The sequence below is a fragment of the Pinus tabuliformis genome, chromosome 7 (genome assembly GCF_031772625.1).
Source record: "Pinus tabuliformis cultivar Carrire ecotype Pingquan chromosome 7, CPIR1, whole genome shotgun sequence".
NCBI classification, from domain to species: Eukaryota; Viridiplantae; Streptophyta; class Pinopsida; order Pinales; family Pinaceae; genus Pinus; species Pinus tabuliformis.
The window spans coordinates 1837344163-1837357545 of NC_142293.1; the positions used below are offsets into that span (position 1 = coordinate 1837344163).

At 35.0% G+C, this 13383-nt stretch overlaps 1 pseudogene; it reads right to left on the reverse strand.

The window, feature by feature from the left end:
- Positions 1 to 945: 945 nt before the first annotated feature.
- On the reverse strand, positions 946 to 1750 carry LOC149255769 (uncharacterized; annotated as a pseudogene).
- Positions 1751 to 13383: the final 11633 nt, after the last annotated feature.

Consider the following 13383-nt stretch of genomic DNA (forward strand, 5'->3'; position numbering starts at 1 on the left):
CCTATGGGTAGTTGGATTGAACCATGGCCAAGATGACATATGTGCAGGAGGAGCTACTAGGCTCTTTTCCTATGAGTAATTGGATTGAACGTAGTCAGGGTGATGTATGCACGGGAGGAGCCCATCGAGCTATTTTTTTCTATGGGTTGTTGGATTGAACCACATATGGGATGACGTATGTGGGGGAGGAGGCCATCGGGTTATTTCCTACAGGTTGTGGGAAAGACCCACGATCACGATAACGTCATTAGGAGGATCACTTCTAACAAATCATAGGCACAAAACATGATGGGGTCAGAGTGGTAGATCCCACGACCTCGTGTACATGTGGTGAATATCGATAGGATTAGACCACATCTATATGGATGCCACATAGGAACCATGAGAGATGTGGGACTATCAGGGATGACATGGCATGCCCACGTGGGTCACATGTGGGTACCACATGGCAATACCTTGTTGGCATGGCACTTCTAGTTGGTCAAAATTCAAATGGGAATAACTTTTGATCCAGGTGATGGATTTTGATGAAATTTATATCGTCAAAAAGCTCTTGATGATTTGGATACAATGGTAATATCATAATTTAATTCCATACACTTTAAATAATGATAATTTTTATAACCTTGTCGTCTTCATAATGGACTAGGGAGGTCAAGTTGCTTATGAAGTAACACCTCCCATAACCCAAGAAATTCCAAAGGGGTGGGAGGGAGCATCACAAAGTGGTATCAAGGTGTGGTTCAATACTTGGACTGGGTGAGCCATGAAAGAAAAGTTAGAATCAGAGCTTAGGTTCAACACTCGACCTAAAGAAGGTCACACACAAATGATTAAATTATTTTGGTAAACTATTGTGTGTGTGTGTGTGTTTACCTTCAACTTGTAGATATCATGGCTACTAACCTGGATGAAATGTTGATTTCAAACCTACTCTTGATATGTTTACGAGCATGATGATATTTCCTTGGCTCCCAACTCTTTGTCACATAGACAATCATTATCATAAAGATCCAATTCCTTGAGCCACTTGAGTTGTTGACCAAGTATTTTCAATATGCCTGGATTTTGCACAACAAAATGACATCTCACTAAAACCAACTCCTCAAGAGACAATCTCATGTTTGCTCCAAGAAATTTTATACCAACTCCAATTTCCAGCCAGCAGTTGTGCAAACAAAGGCTTTTAAGTGACTGGTAGTTCTTAGCTATAACAACCAAATTCTCATTGCTAAGATCAAGAGGCAACCTTAGGTCTAAAACTTCTAGTCTTTGGCACTTCTGAACGACAACATGGAGTCCTTCTGTATCCACTCCATCATAAAAAATAAGGGTCCTCAACGTCTGACAATGTTTTGAATCAAACATCAGGACATCATTCGTTGTAGTTATACACCTCCTCAAGTGAAGTTCTTGGAGAGAAGACAACTTTTACAAAGGATGATGAATCTAAATCCCTAAATCCCTCACAACTACACAATTCCAAATTCCACAATTTTGGGCAATTCTGCCAAATCCATCCCAAACCTCTTTACCCAACCCCAATACCCAGCAAGCACAAATCTTCTAATGGTACGGGCATATCAAGAATCCCATAGAAATCTTCTATTGAATTCCACCTAGAGAGGATAAGGGATAGCTCTTTAAATGACTTAAACTTTGTCAATGATGGAAAATACGTTAGACTCAACCCTACCAACTCCAACGAGGTTAAATTAACATTTCCACTAGCTAGATATTTCAAGCCATGAAAATATATTTTATTGTATAAATAATGAATTTATAAGTACAATTTTTCTCAATTTAAAAATCCTATCAGCGTTCCCTTGCACCTTTTGGGGAAATTGCTACTAATTATTACACATAAAGCAATTGTTAATCACAAATTTAAACGAGTGCTTGAAAAAAAATCAAACCTTAATGAACCCAACTATCTCATTCAGCCTTTGGCATTTACATGGTATAATTGTATTTCCATGTATCACAATAAATGGTTCAATGGCATTACTTCATTAAGAGGTGGAAAAAGTTATCACTAGAGCATTTATCTATTATCTTTATTCCTAAAATCTAAGTTATCTAGGTCAATTGAAATTACCAGCGAATATATTTCATTTGTGGTGAAGGTTCAAATACTATTGTAATACTAATAGAAAGTGATAGTCTTAAACCATTCAAGACTTGTAATGTATTAGCGCGGATTCTTAGGAAATATTATTATAAAAAATCATTTAAAATTGACTATTCAAAGACTTGTAATGTATTACCCAATGCTTCATAATAAGCACATCTAGAAAGACTTTTTCTTTCCCTACTTGTCCAACGTTGTTGTTTTTATTGCAACCCTACCATGTACAAAATATTGCCTTATCAACATATACTATTTGCCCAAATCTACATGCCACAATGTATGAGTGCATATTCTATTACATATGAATATATAAGAACAATCTTGATGAACCAATCGATGGTTTATAGCAGATTACATGTTTCCAGGACAATCTCATTGAGATAGAAACTATGCTATGATTACTAATGCTACATGCCTAAGAAAACATAATACATACTCATAAGATATAGGTTTATATGACATTTTTTTGAATTAATAAGTTTAATAAAAAGAGAAAGGATATAACTATTTTCAAAATAATCTCACTAAGAGTCCTATAACACTTGTTTTAAATGAATTCTTAATTTATATTCAATACATTTACATATAAACAAAATTTAAGCTCTTCCTCTTCCTTGTTTTGTTCGTGCTTAAATATATGCTAGAAATTATTGATTATTAAATTAAACTTCAAAAACCATATTCCAAAATAAAAATACCAATAAACATAACAAATTTAATTAAAAATATATTAAAAAAATAAAAAAATAGTTCAGGTCAATTTCATTGAAAATAATGTCATTAAAATGTAAGATATTATTTACATATTCTTACCGTTCAACAATTACATAGGGTTGAAGTTAAAATTTCCGATAACCCGAAATCACATTACGCAACACGCCACAATACAATGAAAAAAATGCAATGTCATCCATTCTCGCAGAATAACATAATGTGACACATAATGAATATTTGTGATGTGGAGGATTTGTTGCTTATGGTAATCCAAAAAATTTATCAAATCATCCAAAGCGCTTAAATTAAAAATTCCAACTGAATAAAAAAGTATTAACAATTCCCACTCTCATTTTCAAATTCAAATTCATATTGTATTGCGTACTCTCGTATTTAACATGTATGATGCATCGTCTAAGTCATTTTCACCACAAATTTCACAGGAAATTAATAGGACATGACTTTGTATTGGAGCAGGAATTTCAAATCTCCTAGCGTGTCAAATGAAATTTGATTATGCTTTTGTATTTTTCATGTTCTTCATTTTAAGTTCTAATCAAATTTGTAAGTGTCAACCTTCTCTTATCTAGAAACTTTCTTTCAAAACTCTTACAAAATTGTTCATAACAAAAAATAAGTCATCAAATTACAGGATTGATAATAACTATTATTAATAAACACATTTTAAAAATATTTAATAATTTTTTAAAATGAGATTTTTTTTATAAAAATCAGTTTAATATTTCTCAACCATTAGTTAATCTTAATCAATATATTAGATTTTTATATATTTTTATTTTTCTCAAACAAATATATTATATATATATATATATATATATTATTATTATTATTTATCATTAGTTTTTCCTTATTTAAAATATGGAAGGACATCTTCGCAATCTTGACCTATCCCCCCTAGTGACAACTTCTTGAACTCCAACTATAAATTGAAGTTTAGTAAACTTCGCCTCTGTGAGAGCCTTTGTAAAGATGTATGCAACTCGATCATAGGTTGAACAATATTGCACTTCAAGAACATGGTCATGAATGAGCTTTCTGATGAAGTGCATGTGTAGTTCAAATGTGTTTTTTGCGTTGATGTTGGACTGGATCTTTGCATAGTTGAATGGCACTTTAATTATCACACCAAAGTGTAGTCGGATGCCATTGTTGAAAACCAAACTCTAATAGGATCTGACAAAGCCACAGGGCTTCCTTACTAGCTTCTATGGCACCGCGATATACTCTGCTGGCACTTTGTTTCTTGCAAGCCCATGTAATAGGTTTTGAACCAAGAGTGAACACATAACCTGCAGTAGACTTTCGATCATCAGGGTCGCCAACCCAATCGGAATCAGTGAAACCAACCAATAGATGAGATGCTTTTGCACTATAATGAATCCCAAATTGAATTGTACCTCAAACATAACGAAGTATTCTTTTAGCTGATGTCCAATGACTTTCACGTGGGTTTTGCATAAACCAAGCAATAAGGCCAACAGAAAAGGAAAGGTCAGGACGAGTATGGGTCAGATACAAAAAATTTCCTACAAGTTGACCATATAAAGTAGCATCAACTTCAGGGGAAGTAAAAGTGACTGAAAGTTTGGCTCTAGACTGAAAGGGAGGAGGGGCTGGCTTACAGTCTTCCATGTGAAAATGGTGTAGAAGATCACAGGCATACTTAGACTAGGAAAGGGAAATACCTTCCTTAGATTGCAAGACTTGAAGACCAAGAAAATAATGCAAGTGTCCTAAGTTTGTCATTTCAAACTTCTTTTTAAGGTTGGACTTCACATGGTTTATAAGGTTGGGATCACTACCAGTAAGGATAAGATCATCAACATAAAGAATAAGAATGATAAGAGACTTACCCGCTTTCTTGGTGTAGACAGTATTGTTAGAATGACACCTAGAAAAGCCAGTATCTAAAAAAAAGCTATCTATTTTGGCATACCAAGCCCGAGGGGCTTTCTTGAGACCATTAAGGGATTTCTTAAGCCGACATACAAGGCTGGAGTCTGTTTGTATAAATCCAGTAGGTTGTTCCATATAAATTTCTTCATGCAAGTCCCCATGCAAGAAGGCAGATTTAACATCCATCTGATGGACTTCCCATTTGAAAGAGGCAGCAAGGGAAAGAACAAGGCGGATAGAGTTCATTTTGGCAATAAGGGAGAATGTTTCAGTATAGTCAATGCCTTCAACTTGTGAAAATCGCTTAGCAACAAGATGGGCTTTATGTTTATCAACTTTTCCATCTAGTACAAACTTGGTTTTATAAACCCATTTACATCTAACAAGTTTTCTTCCCTTTGGAAGAGGAACAAGATCCCATGTATCATTTTCCAATAATCAATGATATTCTTCATTCATAGTTGTGTCTCAATCTAGATGGCATGAAGCTTCTACAAAGGTGTCAGGATCATAATTTGCTGAAGTTGAGCCAGTAAAGAAGAGGCTCTATCAAACTGAGAACGTGTACGTCGATGATCTGTAGGATCACCTGCAAGAGCACCTGTTTCATCTCGAGTAGCACAAACCCATTTTGGAAGCTAAGGAGCTGAAGGAGGATCTTGAGAAGGTGAGGGAGGATTGTCATCCTCACTGTCATCATCTGAAGAAGAAATATTTTCAGAAGTAGAAGGCATAGAGAGAGGTGCCACATCCGTCGAACTAGGCTCCTAGGCCAATATATTTTCAGCAAACTTTACATCTCTTCTAATGATAACATTTTTGGACTTAAGTGGAATAAGTCTATATCCTTTGACATCTTCAAAATATCCAACACAAATACATTTTTCACTCTTAGGTTCTAAAGCTTTATGTTTCTCATCTGGAATATGGGCCCATGCTTCACTTCCAAAAACACAAAAGTGACTTACATATGGTTTAATTGAGCTCCATGCTTCTTTTGGAGTGATATTCTTTAAAACCTTAGTAGGAGTGCAATTTATTATGTAATTTGCACAGTTAATTGTTTCTACCCAAAAATTAAGACTAAGTCCTTTAGATTGAAGCATACAATTAGTGATTTCCTTTAAGCTGTGATTCTTCCTTTCAGCGACACCATTTTGTTGTGGAGTATATGGAACAGTATGTTGCATTTGAATTCCATTCTCAGTGCAAAAGTTGATGAATTTGTTGTTAACATATTCTCCGCCATTATCAGATCTTAGCTTAAGAATTTGATGTCTAGATTGTTTTTCAACAAATGCCTTAAAGGCCAAGAACATGTTAAATACTTCACTCTTGAGTTTTAAGAAGTATACCCAAGTGCGTCTGGAGAAATCATCAATGAAAGTTAAGAAATACTTGTAGCCAGAGAATGAAACAACTGGAAGTGGACCACATAAATCATTGTGCACAAGCTGTAAAGGGGATGAGGTGTGCCAAGAGGCACGTTTTTCAAAACTATCCCGATGATGTTTTCCGAGTACACATCCGGAACAAACACCATCTCTGCAAGATACTATAGGAAGACCTGTCACCATATTTTATTTACATAGATTTTGAAGGGAGTGATAGTTTAAGTGACTGAATCGCTCATGCCAAAATTTTCTCACTTCATCATTATGAGCAACAAATACTGAGGGAAGATTTGATGACCCAAAGTTGTTAAACTTATACAACCTTTTAGAATCATCAGCAATGCCAGTAGCTAAAATTTGTCTAAGATCTCTTATCTCCTTAATTACAACATCGTGAGGTGAAAATTCAACAATTTTACCTTCACCTGAATGAGTTATTTGATATACAGATAGAAGGTTGCAGGATAATCTTGGAACACATAATACATCATTAAATTGACCATTGTCTATATGAACAGTTCCAGTCCCTACAACACTAAGAGATCTAGCAGGCTTGGAATTTCAAATCTCCTATGCCTGTCAAATGAAAATTTGATGACGTTTTTGTATTTTTCATGCTCTTCATTTTACGTTCTAATCAAATTTGTGAGTGTCGACCTTCCCTTATCTAGAAACTCTCTTTCAACGACTCTTACAAAATTGTTCCAAAACAAAAAATAAGTCATCAAATTACACGGTTGATAATAACTATTATTAATAAACACATTTTAAAGATATTTAATAATTTTTTTAAATGAGATTTTTTTTATAAAAATCAAATTAATATTTCTCAACCATTAGTAACTTTTTCTTAATCAATATATTTAATTTTATATATTTTTAAATTTTAATCTCAAACAAATATTTTTTATAAAACAAATTTTATTATAATATATTATTAATAATAATCATCATTAGTTTTTCCTTATTTAAGATATGGAAGGACATCTTTGCAATCTTGAGCCTATCCCCCCTAGTGACAACTTCTTGAACTCCAACCATAAATCGAAGATTAGTAAACTTCGCCTCTGGGAGAGCCTTTGTAAAGATGTCTGCAACTTGATCATTGGTTGAACAATATTGCACTTCAAGAACATGGTCATGAATGAGCTTTCTGATGAAGTGCATGTGTAGTTCAATGTGTTTATTGCGGTGATGTTAGATTGGATCTTTGCATAGTTGAATGGCACTTTAATTATCACACTAAATAGTAGTCAGATGCTGCTGTTGAAAACCAAACTCTAATAGGATCTGATGAAGCCACAACGCTTCCTTACTAGCTTCTACGGCACCATGATACTCTGCTTTTGCTGAAGAAAGATAAATGACACTTTTTTCTTGCAAGCCCATGTAATAGGTCCTGAACCAAGAGTCAACACATAACCTGCAGTGGACTTCTGATCATCAGGGTCACCAGCCCAATCGGAATCAATGAAACCAACCAATAGAGGAGATGCTTCTGCACTGTAATGAATCCCAAACTGAACTGTACCTCGAAACATAACGAAGTATTCTTTTAGCTTCTTTCCAATGAATTTCATGCAGGTTTTTCATAAACCGAGCAATAAGGCCAACAACAAAGGAAAGGTCAGGACGAGTATGGGTCAGATACAAAACTTTTCCTAAAAGTTGACAGTATAAGGTAGCATCAACTTTAGGGGAAGTACAAGTGACTGAAAGTTTGGCTCCATATTGAAAGGGAGAAGGGGTTGGCTTACAGTCTTTCATGTGAAAATGACGTAGAAGATCACAGGCATACTTGGACTGGGAAAGGAAAATACCTTCCTTGGATTGCAAGACTTAAAGACCAAGAAAATAATGCAAGTGTCCTAAGTCTGTCATTTCAAACTTCTTTTTAAGGTTGGACTTCACATGGTTTATAAAGTTGGTATCCCTACCAGTAAGGATAAGATCATCAACATAAAGAAAAAAATGATAAGAGACTTACCTGCTTTCTTAGTGTAGACAGTATTGTCAGAATGACACCTAGAAAAGCTTGTATCTAAAAGAAAGCTATCCATTTTGGCATACCAAGCCTAAGTGGCTTTCTTGAGACCATTAAGGGATTTCTTAAGCCGACATACAAGGCTAGAGTATGTTTGTATAAATCCAGTAGGTTGTTCCATATAGATTTATTCATGCAAGAAGGTAGATATAACATCCATCTGATGGACTTCCCATTTGAAAAAGGCAGCAAGGGAAAGAACAAGGCGGATAGAGTTCATTTTGGAAACAAGGGAGAAGGTTTCAGTATAGTCAATGCCTTTAACTTGTGAAAATCCCTTAGCAACAAGAGGAGCTTTATGTTTATCAACTTTTCCATCTGGTCCAAACTTGGTTTTGTAAACCCATTTACATCTAACAAGTTTTCTTCCCTTTGGAAGAGGAACAAGATCCCATGTATCATTTGCCAATAATGAACGATATTCTTCATTCATAGTTGTATCCCAATCTGGATGGCCTGAAGCTTCTACAAAGGTGTCAGGATCATAATTTGCTGAAGCTTGAGCCAGTAAAGAAGAGGCTCTATCAAACTGAGAACGTGTACGTCGATGATCTATAGGATCACCTGCAAGAGCACTTGTTGCATCCTGAGTAGCACAGACCCATTTTGGAAGATGAGGAGCTGAAGGAGGATCTTGAGAAGGTGGGGGAGGATTGTCATCCTCACTATCATCATCTAAAGAAGAAATATTTTCAGAAGTAAAAGGGATAAAGAGAGGTGGCACATCCGTCGAACTAGGCCCGTAGGATGATATATTTTCAGCAAACTTTACATCTCTTCTAATGATAACATTTTTGGACTTAAGTGGAATAAGTCTATATCATTTAACATCTTCAGAATATCCAACAAAAATACATTTTTCACTCTTAAGTTCTAAAGCTTTATGTTTCTCATCTGGAATATGGGCCCATGCCTCACTTCCAAAAACACGAAAGTGACTTACATTTGGTTTAATTGAACTCCATGCTTTTTCTGGAGTGATATTCTTTAAAACCTTAGTAGGAGTGCGATTTATTATGTAATTTTCACTGTTAATTGCTTATGCCCAAAAATTAAGACTAAGTCCTTTAGATTGAGGCATACAATTAGCCATTTCCTTTAAGGTGTGATTCTTCCTTTCAGCTACACCATTTTGTTGTGGAGTATATGGAACAGTATGTTGCATTTGAATTCCATTCTCAGTGCAAAAGTTGATGAATTTGTTGTTAACATATTTTGGCTTCCATTATCAGATCGTAGCTTAAGAATTTGATGTCTAGATTGTTTTTCAACAATGGCCTTAAAGGCCAAGAACATGTTAAATACTTCACTCTTGAGTTTTAAGAAGTATACCCAAGTGCGTTTGGAGAAATCATCAATGAAAGTTAAGAAATACTTGTAGTTAGAGAATGAAACAACTGGAAGTGGACCACATAAATCACTGTGCACAAGCTGTAAAGGGGATGAGGCATGCCAAGAGGCATGTTTTTCAAAACTATCCCGATGATGTTTTCCGAGTACACATCCAGAACAAACACTATCTCTACAAGATACCATAGGAAGACCTGTCACCATATTTTCTTTACATAGATTTTGAAGGGAGTGATAGTTTAAGTGACCAAATCGCTCATGCCAAAGTTTGCTCACTTCATCATTATGAGCAACAAATACCGAGGGAATATTTGACGACCCAAAGTTGTTAAAATTCTACAGCCTTGTTGAATCATCAACAATGCCAGTAGCTAAAATGTGTCTAGGATCTCTTATCTCCTTAATTACAACAATGTGAGGTGAAAATTCAACGATTTTACCTTCACCTGAATGAGTTATTTGATATACAGATAGAAGGTTGCAGGATAGTCTTAGAACACATAATACATCATTAAATTGACCATTGTCTAGATGAACAGTTCTAATCCCTACAACACTAAGAGATCTATCATCACCAACATATATATTTTTAGTGTTACAATGATTTAAAGAAAAAAACGTGGCTTTGTTTTTTTCCATGTGATAAAAAACTCCAGAATCAATGAGCCACTCATGAGAATGAGAAGAAGAAGATACATTTACATTTAGTGCATAACCAGATTGAAATGCTTGACAACCGCATGCAGAAAGTGCTATTCTTGATGATGAAGTTGAAGTTGAAGAGTGCTGCAAATGGATGTTATGCTTCTTCATTGTTGCTTCCAAGGCTTCCATCTTCTTAAAGAATTTGGATTCTAAGTGGTCATCTCGATTACAAAAGTGGCAATGTCTATCAGTCTTCTTCCCTTTGGTTTTATTTTCCTTATCATTTTGTTGAAATAATTTTTCATTTTGAGAGTGAAATTGCTTAGGGCCCTTGTTTGGTTTAGGACCATTCTTTTTAGGATACTGCTTCTTAGGATTCTTTGAATTTGGTTGTTGTTGGGTGGCTAAGACTTTCTTAAAAGAGTTTCTAAGATTAAGAAGACCAAGATGTAAGAGTTTTTCTTATTCTCTTATTAAAGAATCACAAAAGGCATCAAAATAGCGGGGCTTGTAGTCTTGTCCTTGAGAAATAAATGCTTCTCTAGTAGAATGGAAGATGGAAACAAACACAGAGTAGGTTGGTCCCAACTTAGTATGAATGGAATAGATAAGGCTACCATCTTCTTTCTTAACCTTAACACCTTCCAAGAGAAGTCTAAGGGTCTTGAACTTGGACAAAAAAACTTCAATGGAAGAAAAATTATTGGGGTCCAATGTAAACAACTCATTTTGAGTTGATGGGCTCTAATCTCATTTTTAATTTGAAAAATTTTATTAAGTTGTTTCATTGTTTCATTAGGGGTATCAAGTTATGCAATATGGAATCTAAGGTCTGGAGAAATAGACATCCCTATTAACCCACGTGCTTGATCTTTCCTATTTTCCTATTTGGCTGCCTTATCTTCATCTTTAGGTTTAGTTTCTTGGCATGAGGCTATTCTGTAAAGACCTTTACTTCTAAGTAAATCCACAATGTAGGACCACCATTGGAAGTAGTTGGTGTTGTCAATAATAACTTGGCATGGACTTTAAATTTTAACATAAACTGAAGCTATATATGTTGAAACTAAGTGTTCCAATGGAAAGATCTTGAAAAATTAGGCTGATTAAAAAAAACAGCTCTGAAAACGACTTCCGGATGAAGAAGTTTTGGCTTTTTGAAGAAAAGTTGTTGAAGACACTGACGAAGTGCGTGAATGTGCGGAAATGAATGATAATGTTATATTTAAAAAAAAAACTCACTCCTTTTCAAACTTAATCTAATTAGCTCACTTTAAAATATGTGTGTGTGTGTGTGACTCACTTTTATAAATAAGTGAATGTCACTTTTACAATGGTACTTTATGAGCTACCCACTAAATTGCAACTTAAATAAAAAATAAAGAGACTTTAGAATTATAAGTGACTCACTTTTTATAATGGGTGAGAACACTTTTACATAAAGTCACTTTACAACATAAGTTACATGTGCTTTTTGAAAAAGTAACTCAACAAAAAGAAAGACTTGAACTCAAGACCTCTATTCTCATAAAGTAATTTTGGACCAAGTGAGCTAGTTTAAAAGGTTAGTAGTTTTTGGAAAAGAGAAAGTTTTTTTTTTTTTTTTTTCACTGAAGCTTTGGGGTGTGTGCTTACTTGAAAAAACTCTTTCTGCCTACAAAACAAAAAACCACACAGCCAACACAGACATACAAAAAAAAAAACTTATGGCTTGGAGTTAGCTTTTGCCGGAAACTAAATATTTTCCTCAATGTTTCCGATTTTCTGAGATCACACTAAGGCACGGCGTAAAAGAGCACATGCATGAGAAAAATCCTTCCTTTTTGTTTCTAATTTGCCCAGATCGCACAAAGTCGTGGGGCAAAGAGCATACGTAGAAATCAAAGGTATAGCTCGATAATAAAAAATAGAGAGATAGATAAATTGAAATAAACAGAGAGATAAATAGCTAAAACTGCAAATAAAGATTGTATACCTCCATATCTTAAAAATGACGTATCTAGGGCTACCGAAAACCTTTTTGTGTGAAACGAAAGGGGTTCCTCACTGGAACAAATGCTCCTAACACAATAGAGCAATCCTCTCGGCCCGAGAGGGTCAGAAACAGTAGATCAAGGAAACGACAGTCAGATGCAGATGTACCAGCTTCCAATTTGGATCACCAATGGATACGACCCTCAAATAGCTTTGATACCATGTAGGAATTTACAGGGTAAGTTCCTCAGATAGAACTCCAAAGGACACTGCTCACAAACAGATCACAAATCAATACACCAGTATTCTTGACGTGGTTAAAGCCCTCAAAGAGGGAAACAATCCACGGCCTGAGCCAACGTGACCACTTCAGGCAATTTATTAATAAAATAAAGAAAAATTACATAAGCTTCTCTCATGAATGGTCACCTTACAAATGACCCTCCATGCTCTTTAAATAGAGATCATGGACCAATTGGGTGTTAAGCCACAGATCAAGTGTCGATAATACCGAGGAGAGAATGAACCATAATATCACTTCATGTCTAGAATATATCATGACCATCAGATTGTAAGTTATAAATGTACATAGTAAATAAACACACTTTACCTAACTCTATACTAGACCAAGTTATACTTAACTATTTCCTATGTGTCGGAATATCCTAACAAATTCAAATTATTTTTAGACCATTGCCATTTTTAAGGCATGCAAAGGGTCATTTCTGCTTGCATTCAAACAAAGATGAAGAAACAAACTATAAAATTTACAAGGTTCATTCTGCACAATTTGGAGATAAGGGTGTAGAAATTATGGTGTAGAATTGTAATTGTTCATGAAATTTTAATCTAAATCACAAGACACAATCCTACTCTACAGCTATGCGGAATTCAATTCACAATTTAGAACATCAATCACAAACATGCAATGAGAAATAGCATACATGCACACAATATCTTTTCTTTGGGAAAGAAACTTCTAAAAACCCCTTATGCTTGCTTGCATTAATCTGATGAATAAATATGTATTACAATTTCTAGCTCAATATAAGCACAACCTACAAGTGAATAACCTATCTCTCTGTCACTGAGAAGCTCTAGCCCAGACTTAGTCAATTTCTACCTCTGCTTGACCCCTATTTCCTTGCGCAATTCCTAAGGAAATTAGCCCCTATTATTTAGGAATTTCCTCCAAAATTCTTGCAAAATTCCCA